General features: G+C 36.7%; 1 protein-coding gene across 2 annotated transcripts in view; it reads right to left on the minus strand.

The window, feature by feature from the left end:
- ano10b (anoctamin 10b) overlaps window positions 1-11,974 on the minus strand; it is a 54,433-nt gene that overhangs the window by 41,781 nt on the left and 678 nt on the right. The gene's annotated exons all lie outside the window — the stretch shown is intronic.

Raw genomic sequence — 11,974 nt, forward strand, 5'->3', positions numbered from 1 at the left:
GTGGCAAGGTGATGTATTTACAGCATCATTTTCTTCTCAAGCTACAGGAGTTATGACTCTAAATTATAAAACTGTTTCATTTCATGATAGAAAGGTACTTAAAAAACAAAATAGGAGATATTTAATAATTCAAGGTTCTCTTTTGGTAGAAAATTTAATTTTAGTTAATCTATACATGCCCAATGTCGACAATCCCAAGTTTTATGAAAACTTACTTTTAACTCTTTCAACTCTAGCAGGGGGTTATGTAATAGCAGGAGACTTTAATTGTGTGTTAAACCCCAGCACTGACCCATGTACACAACAAGACCAATCACATAACAGGTGTAGGATAGTTATTAACCATTTAATGAAAGAATTAAATCTTTTATGTACATGGAGAGGACTGAACATGTAAAATCTTTTTCTTGTTATTCCAATGCCTATCAATCATACTCTTGAATTGATTATTTTTTAATTTCCTCAGAACTAAGGTTCAAAATCCATAAATGTTTTATACTATTGCAATGTCAGATCATGCCCTGTGTTGTTTAGTATATGTGAATCAAAATTGACAAAAGACCCTCCTAGATGGCATCTCAAACATAAATGGCTTAAAAATGTAGAATTTGTGAAATACATAGGAAAACAGATAATTTAGTTTTTTCAAATTAATACTACACAGATTTCAGCAGGTTCAAATGGGTAGCATATAAATCATTTCTGAGAGGGCATATAATTAGTTTTACAAGTTTAAAATCAAAACTAGCATGTGAGGAGAGGCTTAACTTGGAATCTAAAATAATAATTCTCCAAGACAAAGTCTATGAGAAAAGTAACACACAAATGTAGAAAAAATTACTGATTTTGACAGTTGAGAATGAAAAATTATCTGCTTCTAGAGTGGCTGCTAGCCTTTTGGGATTAAACCAGGCATTTTATGAACAAGGTGACAAGTCAGACAAATTATTAGTATGGCAGATAAAACAGAAACAAGATTACCAATTACTTCCGTCTACATGTTATTGTAGACCCCACAGAAATAAACAATGTTTTTCAAAGTTACTACCAAGAACTATATGATGCTAAAAGCAAACAAAACTCGCAACATCTGAATAACCTTTTTAGTAAATTATCAATACCATGTATCTCAAATGAGCACAAAGAGGACTTAGAGCTAGAAATTACACAAGAAGAAACTTGTTATGCTATTGATAGTATGAAATCAGGAAGGAGAGCAGGACCAGGTGGTCTCCCAGTTGACCTGTATAAAAAGTTTCAAAATAAATGACATACCATTGTTAGAATACATACATACATAGAGGCTTATCAAAATGATAATCTTCAACCATCTATTAATAATGCTTTCATTTTTTTACTCCCAAAACCAGGAAAACCTTCCAATCAATGTGAGAATTGGAGACCTACCAGTCTGCTAAACTCTGACCTGATGATAATGTGTAAAATCTTAGCAAGACACTTAAAAAAAATTCTGCCAATTATTATTAACAAAGATCTAAATGGATTCGTAATAGCTAGAAAAGGCTTTAATAATGGTAGGAAGAGTTTTGAATATTTTATATGCTAAAAGAGAAACTTCAGATACAGCCCTTTTATTATTAGATGCCGAAAAGGCTTTTGATAGGGTCAAGTGGCTTTATTTTTATGAGGTTCTGGCAAAATTTGGCTTTGGGAATAACTTCATTAAATGGTTTCAGGTAATGTATAAAAATGCTACAGCAGAAGTTATGACTAATGGGAATATTTCTGGGAATATTTCTAAACCAATAAAAATTAGTAAGGGCTGCTGTCAGGGATGTCCACTGGCACCTTTGGTATTCACATTGGCAATTGAACCTTTCACTGTAAGTATACTCACCAGCATTTCTGTGGAATAACAGTCGCACAGACAGAACATAGAATATCTTTGTTTGCTGATGATGTCATTTTTTAATGACAAATTTAAATCAGACAATTCCAGTGTTGCTACAGCTTATGGAAACATATGGTGGTATTTCAGGATACAAAGTAAACAATACAAGTCCTTCATACTATTATTCAATGCAAATGAAAGAAGTTATCCTCTCAGAGGTAATTCAATTTAATGTTGTAGAACAGTTTAAGTACCTGGGAGTCCAAATCGTGCCAAAGTTAGAGTATGTTGTTAAGGATAATTATGAACCCTTAACTAAAAGTTAGCGAGTCTATAGGAAGATGGATGTCACTCCCTGTATCTCTTATTGGGAGAATTAATATTCTAAAGATGTACGTAGTTCCAAAGTTTCTCTAAATGTTCCAAAAGATTCCTCTGCCACCACCCTCAGATTTGTTTTCAAAAATTTAATTATTTCTAAAATGTATATGGAACAACAGAACGGCAAGACTTAGTTTAACTTTAATATACTTGCCATTGATTGAGGGGGCTTAGAATGTCCAAATCTTGCGTGGTACTGTTGGGCAGTACAGCTGTGATCAATGATCCTCCACATTGGACTAAAATCTCAGAACTTTAATTTACCACTTCCAACATACATATATTCAAATACAGTCAAAAAACTACAGAAACAAACTGAAAATCCTACTGTCAACATATGATTAAGATATGGTAGGATTTGAAAAAATATTTAAAACTAGAAAAACACTCAGAGAGCGCAGACCTCCGCCATCAGCCCTATCTCCCAATAGTGAAGAATCCTTTAAAAACATTCCTGGATCCAGACGGTGATCCGGAGGATCACTCCCAAAATCGAATTTGCGGATTACTCCCTCCCCAGTGGGGTGGAGACATGATGAGGCAAAGCACTGGCTTCGCTACGTGTGGAAGTCATGGAAGAGGGTGAATATTTCTCTGTTCCTGCCAGCATTGTGAGTATTCTCGCCACAATTCGCTGTCTTTCTCTGTTACACGCTGACTCATGTCCTCGACCAGGCGTGTGTCTTTAAAACCCTACAAACTCCAAGACTTTCAATAAGTTACTCATGTCTGCCATCTCCTGGTGTAAAGTGGTAACAGTGCAGACCTCTGCCATTAGTCCTATCTCCCAATAGTACAGAATCCTTTAAAAAATTCCTGGATCCAGAAATCCAGATCAGTCCCAAAATCTAATCAGTTCTTTCTTATACCATTTCTGACATTTCCTGAAAATGTCATCAAAATCCGTCCATGACTTTTTGAGTTATGTTGCTAACAAACAAACAAACAAACCCACCCGATCACATAACCCCCTTGGCGGGGGGAACTGTACTGTCACCATACAATCCAATATGGGGTAATCAGTTCTTTATTCCAGGAAGAACAAATGCTACATTTAAATTGTGGAAGCCTGAGAGACTTAAAATGGTTAAAGTCATTCAACAGACTCAAGTCCAATTATGTCATTTGAGGAACTGATGTCTAAATACAACATAAATAGAAAACATTTCTTCAAATACCTGCTTAGAAATTTTGTAAACCAAAACAATTCTCTTACCAAACCCGCACTTTCAACAATAGAAAAAAACAATAACGAAGGACTGTTTGAAAAAGGGTATCATATCTGAACTGGAGAAGTTGCATTTCCTTGCAGCAAATGTGTTGAAATGCTGAGGCTGAAGGCAGAAAATGAGAAAATGTGAAATAAAATTGCTAAAAGCAGTGAAACAAAGCTGAAAATAAGAAGGTATAATTAATGGTTGAAACTGTTGAACTTGTGAAGAGCCATGGTGATGGAGCATCAAGTAGCCTTAAATGGCATTCAATTGCTGAAAAAGCATAAACATAGCTTAAAACAGCATGAAAATAGCTGAAAGATAGCATAAAAATAGCAATAAATAGCATCAAAGCTGAAGAGCATAGTTTCTGATTTGTGGAAAATGTAAAGAATTACTGATAAGCACATTGTTATTTTATCATGTGAAGATGATAGCTTTAAAATTGCTTAATTAAAGCCACATGTATGTTATAGTTATGGAGAATGTTAAAGCATGACTTTAGCTGTTCTCAATTCAAAGTTCACAAGTTCGAACTTGCATTCTCTAGAAGTTCGGACTTGGCAAGTTCGTTCCAGAGTTCAGATTTAAGGGGTACGGGAGTCCGCTGAATGATCCTACTACTATTGGAACAGCTGCAGACTTTGCTAGTGTCCCCTTCTACGTACCTACACGTCACATCCGGTTGTCCCGTAGCTAACGTTTCCAAAAACACAGACATCGTCCATTTAGAATTTATCAAGGATGAATTTCATCCAACTCATCCAACGTTTCTGGGTTTCAAACACAATTCTATCACAAACAAGTAATTTATTCATATTTTCAATATTCAATGGTTACTTATAATTGTGTGACTTCTCCTCCGCCATTGTTTGAGTTTCCTGCTGGACGGCGCAGATTGCATTGTGGGATTGTAACTGTGAAAAGTCTGCTCAAATTACGTTCAGCAGCAGACTTGGTAAAAGGGGCGGGGCGAGTCCACATCCGGCTACTTCGACCAAACTTGTTTCGATGTGGACTTTGAATTGGAACAGAACTTTGGCTTTGATTGATGACGTATCACAAGTCCGTAAGTCCAGAGGTACGCTGAAGTATGCCTATTGAGAAACAGCTGGTGTTTGTATGTGTGCAGGACTCCTAGGTTGCTATGGTAACGAATGCCTGTATGACATCACAGCTGTTAGTTTCAGTTAAAGTGGGGTCAGAAAACAGGTTTGAGAGGTCAGAACATGCACTCAAACAATGTCAGTTTACAATGTACTTGTAAAACCTAACAGAAAACCAAAGGTGCTGTGAGAATCAGCAGAAGCTGACGAATGCGGTGATATGTTTTTTTATGTCTGGGAAGCGAAATATCATGCTACAAGAGTGATCTACAAAAGTTGTGTCTTTCTGAGTCTGAAGACCAAAGTCTCAGAATCCGTAACATTGCAGCAGATGAAGGTGATTTCGCAGTTCTTGGGACAGTTTGTCCTCTCACACCAAAAACTGTGCATGATATGGCTTTGGTTCTTGGTTTGACAGTAGCAGGACAAGATTTCCCCAGTTTTGATGCCTTTTTTATGTCTGTGGAGTGAAGTTTGTGGATTTTATGGAAGTTTGTTCAGCAGATTTCCTCTGTCTCACAAGCAGGCTGCTGTGCTCTGACTGATAATGTCACGCACTCTAAAGTCTTACTTTTTTGTGTAAAACCCAAAACTTTGTGTTGCTTAAACTGTGAAATCTCAAAAACTGTAGAAGATAACTAAAAACTGAATACATGTTAAATAGCTGAAGAGTTTGTCTATGTTTTAAAGCAAAAATGAAGTCTGTAAGCGAAGTATGCAGAATCTGTAGAATCTCAAAGTTGAAGCGGTTTTAGGCAGAACTGCACACATCTTCATTTCATTTTAATGGGGCCAAAAAATATGGAAAATGTTAAATATTGCAAAAAGGAAAAGGGTTAAAAATGTGAAAAATATAAGCACACTTCTCCTGAACATGCTGAACGTGATAAAAGTTGAACCGTGAAAATCGGTCAAACTGTGGAGACTGTGAAAAGTGACAAAAAACGTATGGAAGAAAAAGAAGAAGAAGAAAGTCAAGCACAATACGTTGAAATGAGCATTTCAACATAACTTACATCTAACTCAGTAAAGAATTCAGACTATAAATTGGGGAGAGGATTTACAATCTGAAATCTCTGATGAAGATTGGAAAGTAGTTTGTGCTAATGCTCACACAAGGTCTATCAATACACGTTTAAAGTTGTTACAATTAAATGGTTATGGACTTATGTGACATCAGCTGATCTACATAAATACAACAAATATAATAGTTATCTGCATAAAATGCATAACCTGACACGCCAGATGGATGTGTTTCACACATCCATCTGGGAAAGCTTCAATAGGAAACGTTTGAGAAAAGGAGAGGATTTGAAAAAACTCGGAGTGTGATTGGATGAACGTTCTGTCTGTCACATCTCTACGGGCCAATAAAAGCAACAAAACACATTATGTAGCTGCTATCGAGCTGCGCATGCTCAGCTACTGAGGTCCAATGCAAACATGGCAACTGTAGACATGTACCATAATTTCCGGACTATAAAGCGCACCTGAATATAAGCCGCACCAGCTAAATTTAGGGAAAAACCAAATGTGTACATATACAAGCCACACTGGACTATAAGCAGCAGGTGGAACGGTGGCACGGTGGAAACACCTCGGCCGTCTGTTCTCTGTGTGTTCAGCCAATCTTCAAGAAAGTCTTCAATTTCGGGCCATCTGACTTTATTACCTCTGAAAGCTTTTTTGTCTTTTTGCATTGAGCCAGTTCTTCACGCTGGTGTCTCCAACGTCTCACCATTGACTCACTGATGCCAAGGGTACGTACAGCAGGTCTATTTCCGTCTTTGACAGCCAGATCGACCGCCTTTAACTTAAAAGCTGCATCATATGCGTTTCTTCGTTTGTTTTCCATAATGAGGGTTTGTGCATGGAAACTTCCTTTGCACAAACTGTCTCGCTCTCGTAATGTCTGTCTTGCTCTCGTTCTGTCTCTCGTACTGCATTTGGTTCCACTTTTGCTTTTGTTGTTCGTGCGAACTGCCTGTCTCACTCTTTTCCGGCCTCCAGCATTTCCTGCTGGAGCCCGCCTCTTAATGGTGGGGGACGTGGACCGACCATAGAGCACATAGAGTTTAAAGGTGGCGGACCGTAACCTGTAAAATCCAGATTTAGAAGGTCCCCTAGTGGCTGTTAGCTGCAACTAATCTATGTAAAAATCCATAGATTAGCCGCATTGTTGTATAGGCCGCAGGGTTCAAAGCATGGGAAAAAAGTAGCGGCTTATAGTCCAGAAATTACGGTAAGTACTCGACTTTTGTTTTTGTTTAAAAGAAAACAACTCACTGCTGTTCTTTGTTCTTCTTTTAACAAAGAAATGTTGTAAAGTTCTGATAAAACTGAAGCTTTAGTAACATCCACACTGGTTTCTTCCTCCATAACTGCACCAGCTCTTGCTGCTGCTTGTTAACATCACGACTCCACTGTGCCTGAAAGTACTGCCCCTCGTCGCTGATTGGTCCTGTCACTTTCTAACCGGGCCCAGACGGTTCAGATGGGAGCTTTGCAAGATGAATTTGCCAGTGAAAAACAAGGAAACGGGAGTATCCATATGCTTTGCAAGGTTATAAAATGCATGGAAAGTAGATGAACATTATTTCACTGTATCTGGCAATGTAGGAAAATTAAGATTTTCTGGGAAGAGGTGTTATAATGAAGAGGATCATTTCAGAAACAATCATTCTTGATCTAAAGCTTTTTTTGTTGGGGTTATATCAGGAGAAACACAAATATAGCAAAAATGAACAAGTATTTGTTAATTTTGGTTTACTTTGTGTCAAAAATGTATTTCCTTGTTCTGAAAAAACATTCATAGACCAGGTATTGCTCAGTTCGTAAACCAGATGTTGTCATACCTTCCTTTGGAAGAACTATCTTACATATTACATTATTAAAGACGAAACAGTGTACATGGAGACCTTTTAACTAGGTTTTTTGAACTTTTCAACCTTTAAACCTTAAGACCTTTAAATATGTCAAGAGTCTAAATTGGACAGAGTGTCAAGAAAATGACTGGGTGATGTGGACAATGCAGATTCTGAACCTGTATAAATTTATCTGAACTTTTTACACCTACAACTTTAATACTGAACAGTTGTGACAGATGTGTTCTGTTTGTTGTACAGATTACCGGTTTATGTGATAAGAGAATTGAATTTCTTTTTTTTTTGTGTGTGTGTGTTTACTTTTGTTGTTGTTTGCTTTGGTAATTAAAACTGTACCTTTGTATCTCAACAAATATGATGCAAATGTAAAAGTTGTATCTTATGGTGTTAAAAGTTTAATATAAAATATTGATGGAAAAGAAAAGACAGCCTAATCACATAAAAGCAAGTCTATAAAAATGAGTTTTAAGAAGTGATTTAGGAGATATCACTGATTCTGCACGCCTTATCTCCTCGGGCAGGTCGTTCCAAAGTCGAGGCACCCTGACAGAGAAGGCCCTGTCACCTTTAGTTTTAAGCCTCGACTTTGGAACAACCAGGAAGCCCCCACCTCAGGATCCAAGGCTGCAGGCTGGCTCATAGGGGGTTAAAAGTTCTGTTAAGTATCTTGGAGCCAGGCCCATAAGTGCTTTAAAATTGATGAGTAGTATCTTACAATCAATTCTAAAACTTATAGGTTAAGTTTAAGGATGCTGAAATGGGTGTGATGTGATGCCGTCTGTTAAAAAAAACAAACAAAAGACAATAGGAATACTGAAACGTTAAATACGTTTCATTGAGGTTGTGAGAAACAAAGACAGGTAGATAAGAGGCTGTAGCTTATAATTTAGTAACAGTCCAGATTTCTGCTGAATAAAGTGAACATTTGTTTCTTGATTTACACCAGTGATATTAAACTACAAAGAGAGTGTCAAAAACAGATGTTTAAATCTGTTCCCAATTTAAACGTAATGCAGTCATCTGTTGTTTTCACAGATAATTTAAAAGCTTTATTGTATACATCTAAAGACACTTACACCATGATGACAGAATTTTAGGGAGAACAGGGGAGGGAGGTGATAACATTCTGAAGATTTGCCTGAGTGAGAATTAGAAATGTTCATGAAACTTAATGTTATTATTTTCAATATATTTTCAAAATAAACAGTTCATTAACAGTGTTTCATTATTTGTATAGAATATATACCCACTGAAGAAGAAAAAAAAAAAAAGCAAGATTTGTGTTTTTGTCAGTTATAGTGCTTCAAAGAAAGACACCTGGTTTAGGCAAAAAACTGACATAAGCAGACCAGTAAAAATCATCCAAAGACATTACAGGATATCGTTAGCCTAATCACGCATTAAAAAAAAAAAAACACTCTCTTCTCTTTATGGCTGAAGTAGCGCAAGTGCTGTGTTGGAAAAACAAGTAGGGAAAGTCAGCTGCTGCATGTCTCCTTTGAAACACTGATTTTTGCCATGTCACCTTAGATGTGTAATTAAAGTATAAGCTGTCCGAACTAGATGTGGTTCAAGCAGGACTGCTTGTCTCTTTATACCCCCAACCCACTCACTGTTTTTATGAGGCTGCTCATCATAATAGCATCCTCTGAAATAAAACTTTGCTTGAACTCTAACCTCTCCATTTAGTCAAATCAAGGTTGCAGTAAAAAATGTAAATTTATCACTACAACATCATATGCCACAGATATAACCTAATTTAAATCTCATAATGTACAAATAAAATACAAATGAACTATATGCCACAAATGAACATATATGCTATTAATAGGCCCCTGTTGTAAGGATAAAGGACAGACATATCTGTTCAAGTCCCCGTGTTTAAGAGAGTTCCAGTAAAAAAAAATCACGATTATAAAGTAGGGGTGTGAATCTCTCCTTCTCAAGACGATTCAATTTGAATCTCGATTCACAGACTACAATTAGATTCACTGGCGATTCATTAAAATACAGAATGATTCAGTCCAATCCGATTCGGTTCGGTCTGATTTGATCTGGTACAATCTGATTATAGAATAAAAATAACTTCTTGCCTTAACAAAAATTTGCCAAAAAGTGGAAAACAAGATAATTTCATAATAATCTAAGTTTATTTGATCTTATTTATAAAACAGACTAAATGCCAGGCTTCCTGTGCTTACATTCTGAAATTATGTTTAAGAAAGTTGTAATCACACCCAGGTGTCCAGGTGTCTTACTTTGACATTAAATCGGGAGATAAATATTAAAATGATTTTTTTCTGGTACATGTTCATCCTTCTGTGCTTGTAACTTCCTTAGCATTATTAATCCCAATAACAGTACAAACTAAATATCACATTTTCCCAAGAAGCACAAATTAAAACAAATTTAAAGTCACTAGGAGTGCTAGTACAGGAGAACAAGGGGTTAAAATAATATTGAAAACAGTCAAATTAAAACAGCTTTCTATGCATGTTTTTCCTTTCATAATTCCTCTTAATGTGAGTATTCAGTCTACATGTCGCAAAAACATCATTATTTCCTTTCTATGTGTATCTATGTGTATCTGACTGTTCTTGAACAGCTGATCTCCAGCTCAGTGAATTCCTCTCTGTTTAATATATCAGTGGGCTCAGATGTATTGATTATGTCACCAAATCAATCACTCCCAACAACACGTTACGGTTGTAAACCCTGTGAATGAAGGGGCTGTTGTTACGGTGATAACTGAAGACTTATCCGAGTTTTAACTCAGAAAAGTGTTTATGTATGGGTCTGTTTGGGCTGCGTTTAGCATTAGCATCTTAGCTAAACTTTAGCTCCACTGTCTCAACAGGTGAGATTTATGAACCTAGTTCTTAATCGCTTTTCTCCAAAGCGTACAGACAGGCAGACATTTCAGAAGTTATCCTTCCTTTATATTAAGTCCACATGACTTTTTCCTGAGGTGTAAAACTGTAACTGAAAGACATTTAGGCGAGGACCAGTGAAACATATCCAGCTACCGAGTGAGCACCTACGGCAAGTGTAACTCTCGTTTAAAGGTAAAAGGTCACCGCAGGTCGCTCGAGATTGCAGACACTGAGCCAGAGCATGGTGGAACGGGCTATGAAAAGCAGCAGAGCCTCAGTGAACTGATCTTTAATGTTAAAACTGGTCCAAAGACCATTTTGTGCCACATTTTTACCGATCCAGGGCTCCGCGGACCGATGCACTCGGACCGCTGACATCAAGATCAGTTAACCGATCCATATCGGATTATCTTTACACGATTATCTTTACACCACTATTATAAAGGGTTGCAGGAAAAAAAAGGTTGATATTGGTGCTTTAGTTATCTGAGAACAGAAGAAATAAAAAAAAATGGTACTGAAATTATGTTTTAAAATCATCATGTTTTAGCACAAATGCCCATTTTGTGTTCTTAATTTTTTAGGAAATTAAGGATCCTCAAGTTTAAGTGATTTGACATTTACCTTAAAAAATGTTACTGTAGTTAAAAGCAGGTGATTGCTCTTTTAGTTGAGATTTTTAAAAATTAAATGCCTGTCAATTTTTAAATTACAGAAACAGTTTTTTTTCTGTAACTGTTTGAAATTTGTGCATAAAATTGTTGGAAATCGATCTTAGGCCCCTATCACATTGACTCTGAATCGTATCGTGGCAGATTATGTGATATCGTTGTCCAAAATATTAATATTGTGTTGTATCGTTATGGTTGTTCTGGTGCCAGACAGGCTGGCCTCAGAAAACTGCTCATTTACTGGGATTGTCACTCACAACCATCTATACGGTTTACAGAGAATGGTCCAAATGAGAGAAGCTATCCAGTGAGCAGCAGTTGTGTAGACGTAAAAGTGGGTAAAAGTGCCTTGTTGATGTCAGAGGAGAATTGGCATACTGGCTCAAGATGACAGAAAGGCAACAGTAACTCAAATAACCACTTATTACAGCCAAGATATGCAGAATACCATGTCTGAAGGCATAACATGTGCAAAACAAATACAAGATGCCGCTCAGTAAAGATGCATTGTTACAACAAAGAAATCATTTAACAAATGCAAATTTCCTTACATTAAATTTGGTCTGGACATATATATGTCATTAATGTAAATTTGAATGAATCTTATGATTTTTTCTTCCAATGAGCTTGCAGTAACAAAAGTACAGTCTACATGCACACACCCACAAAAACAAAATCTATTCAGTTCTATAAAAAAGAAACAGTGGCATGCCACAAGGACGTTTAACAGCATGTACCAGGAGATGCTCCTGCTCAAAGTGACATCACCTCAGACAACCTCTGTCTGTATCAGCACCTGAAAGAACAGCGCATTATTATGACGACAATGACGACGATTATGATGATCTGACAGCTAGCTGAGTTTCCTTTTTAGACTAGTTCCAGATTTCCTCCATTGGTCTTTTCACTCCCAAAATGATCTGTTGCCATTTTCATTAAGTAATTACTTAAGTAATTACCTTTGTAAGAAACTCTGTAAGGTGCCCTTTACA

The sequence above is a fragment of the Cheilinus undulatus genome, linkage group 9, assembly GCF_018320785.1.
Source record: "Cheilinus undulatus linkage group 9, ASM1832078v1, whole genome shotgun sequence".
Lineage (NCBI taxonomy): Eukaryota > Metazoa > Chordata > Actinopteri > Labriformes > Labridae > Cheilinus > Cheilinus undulatus.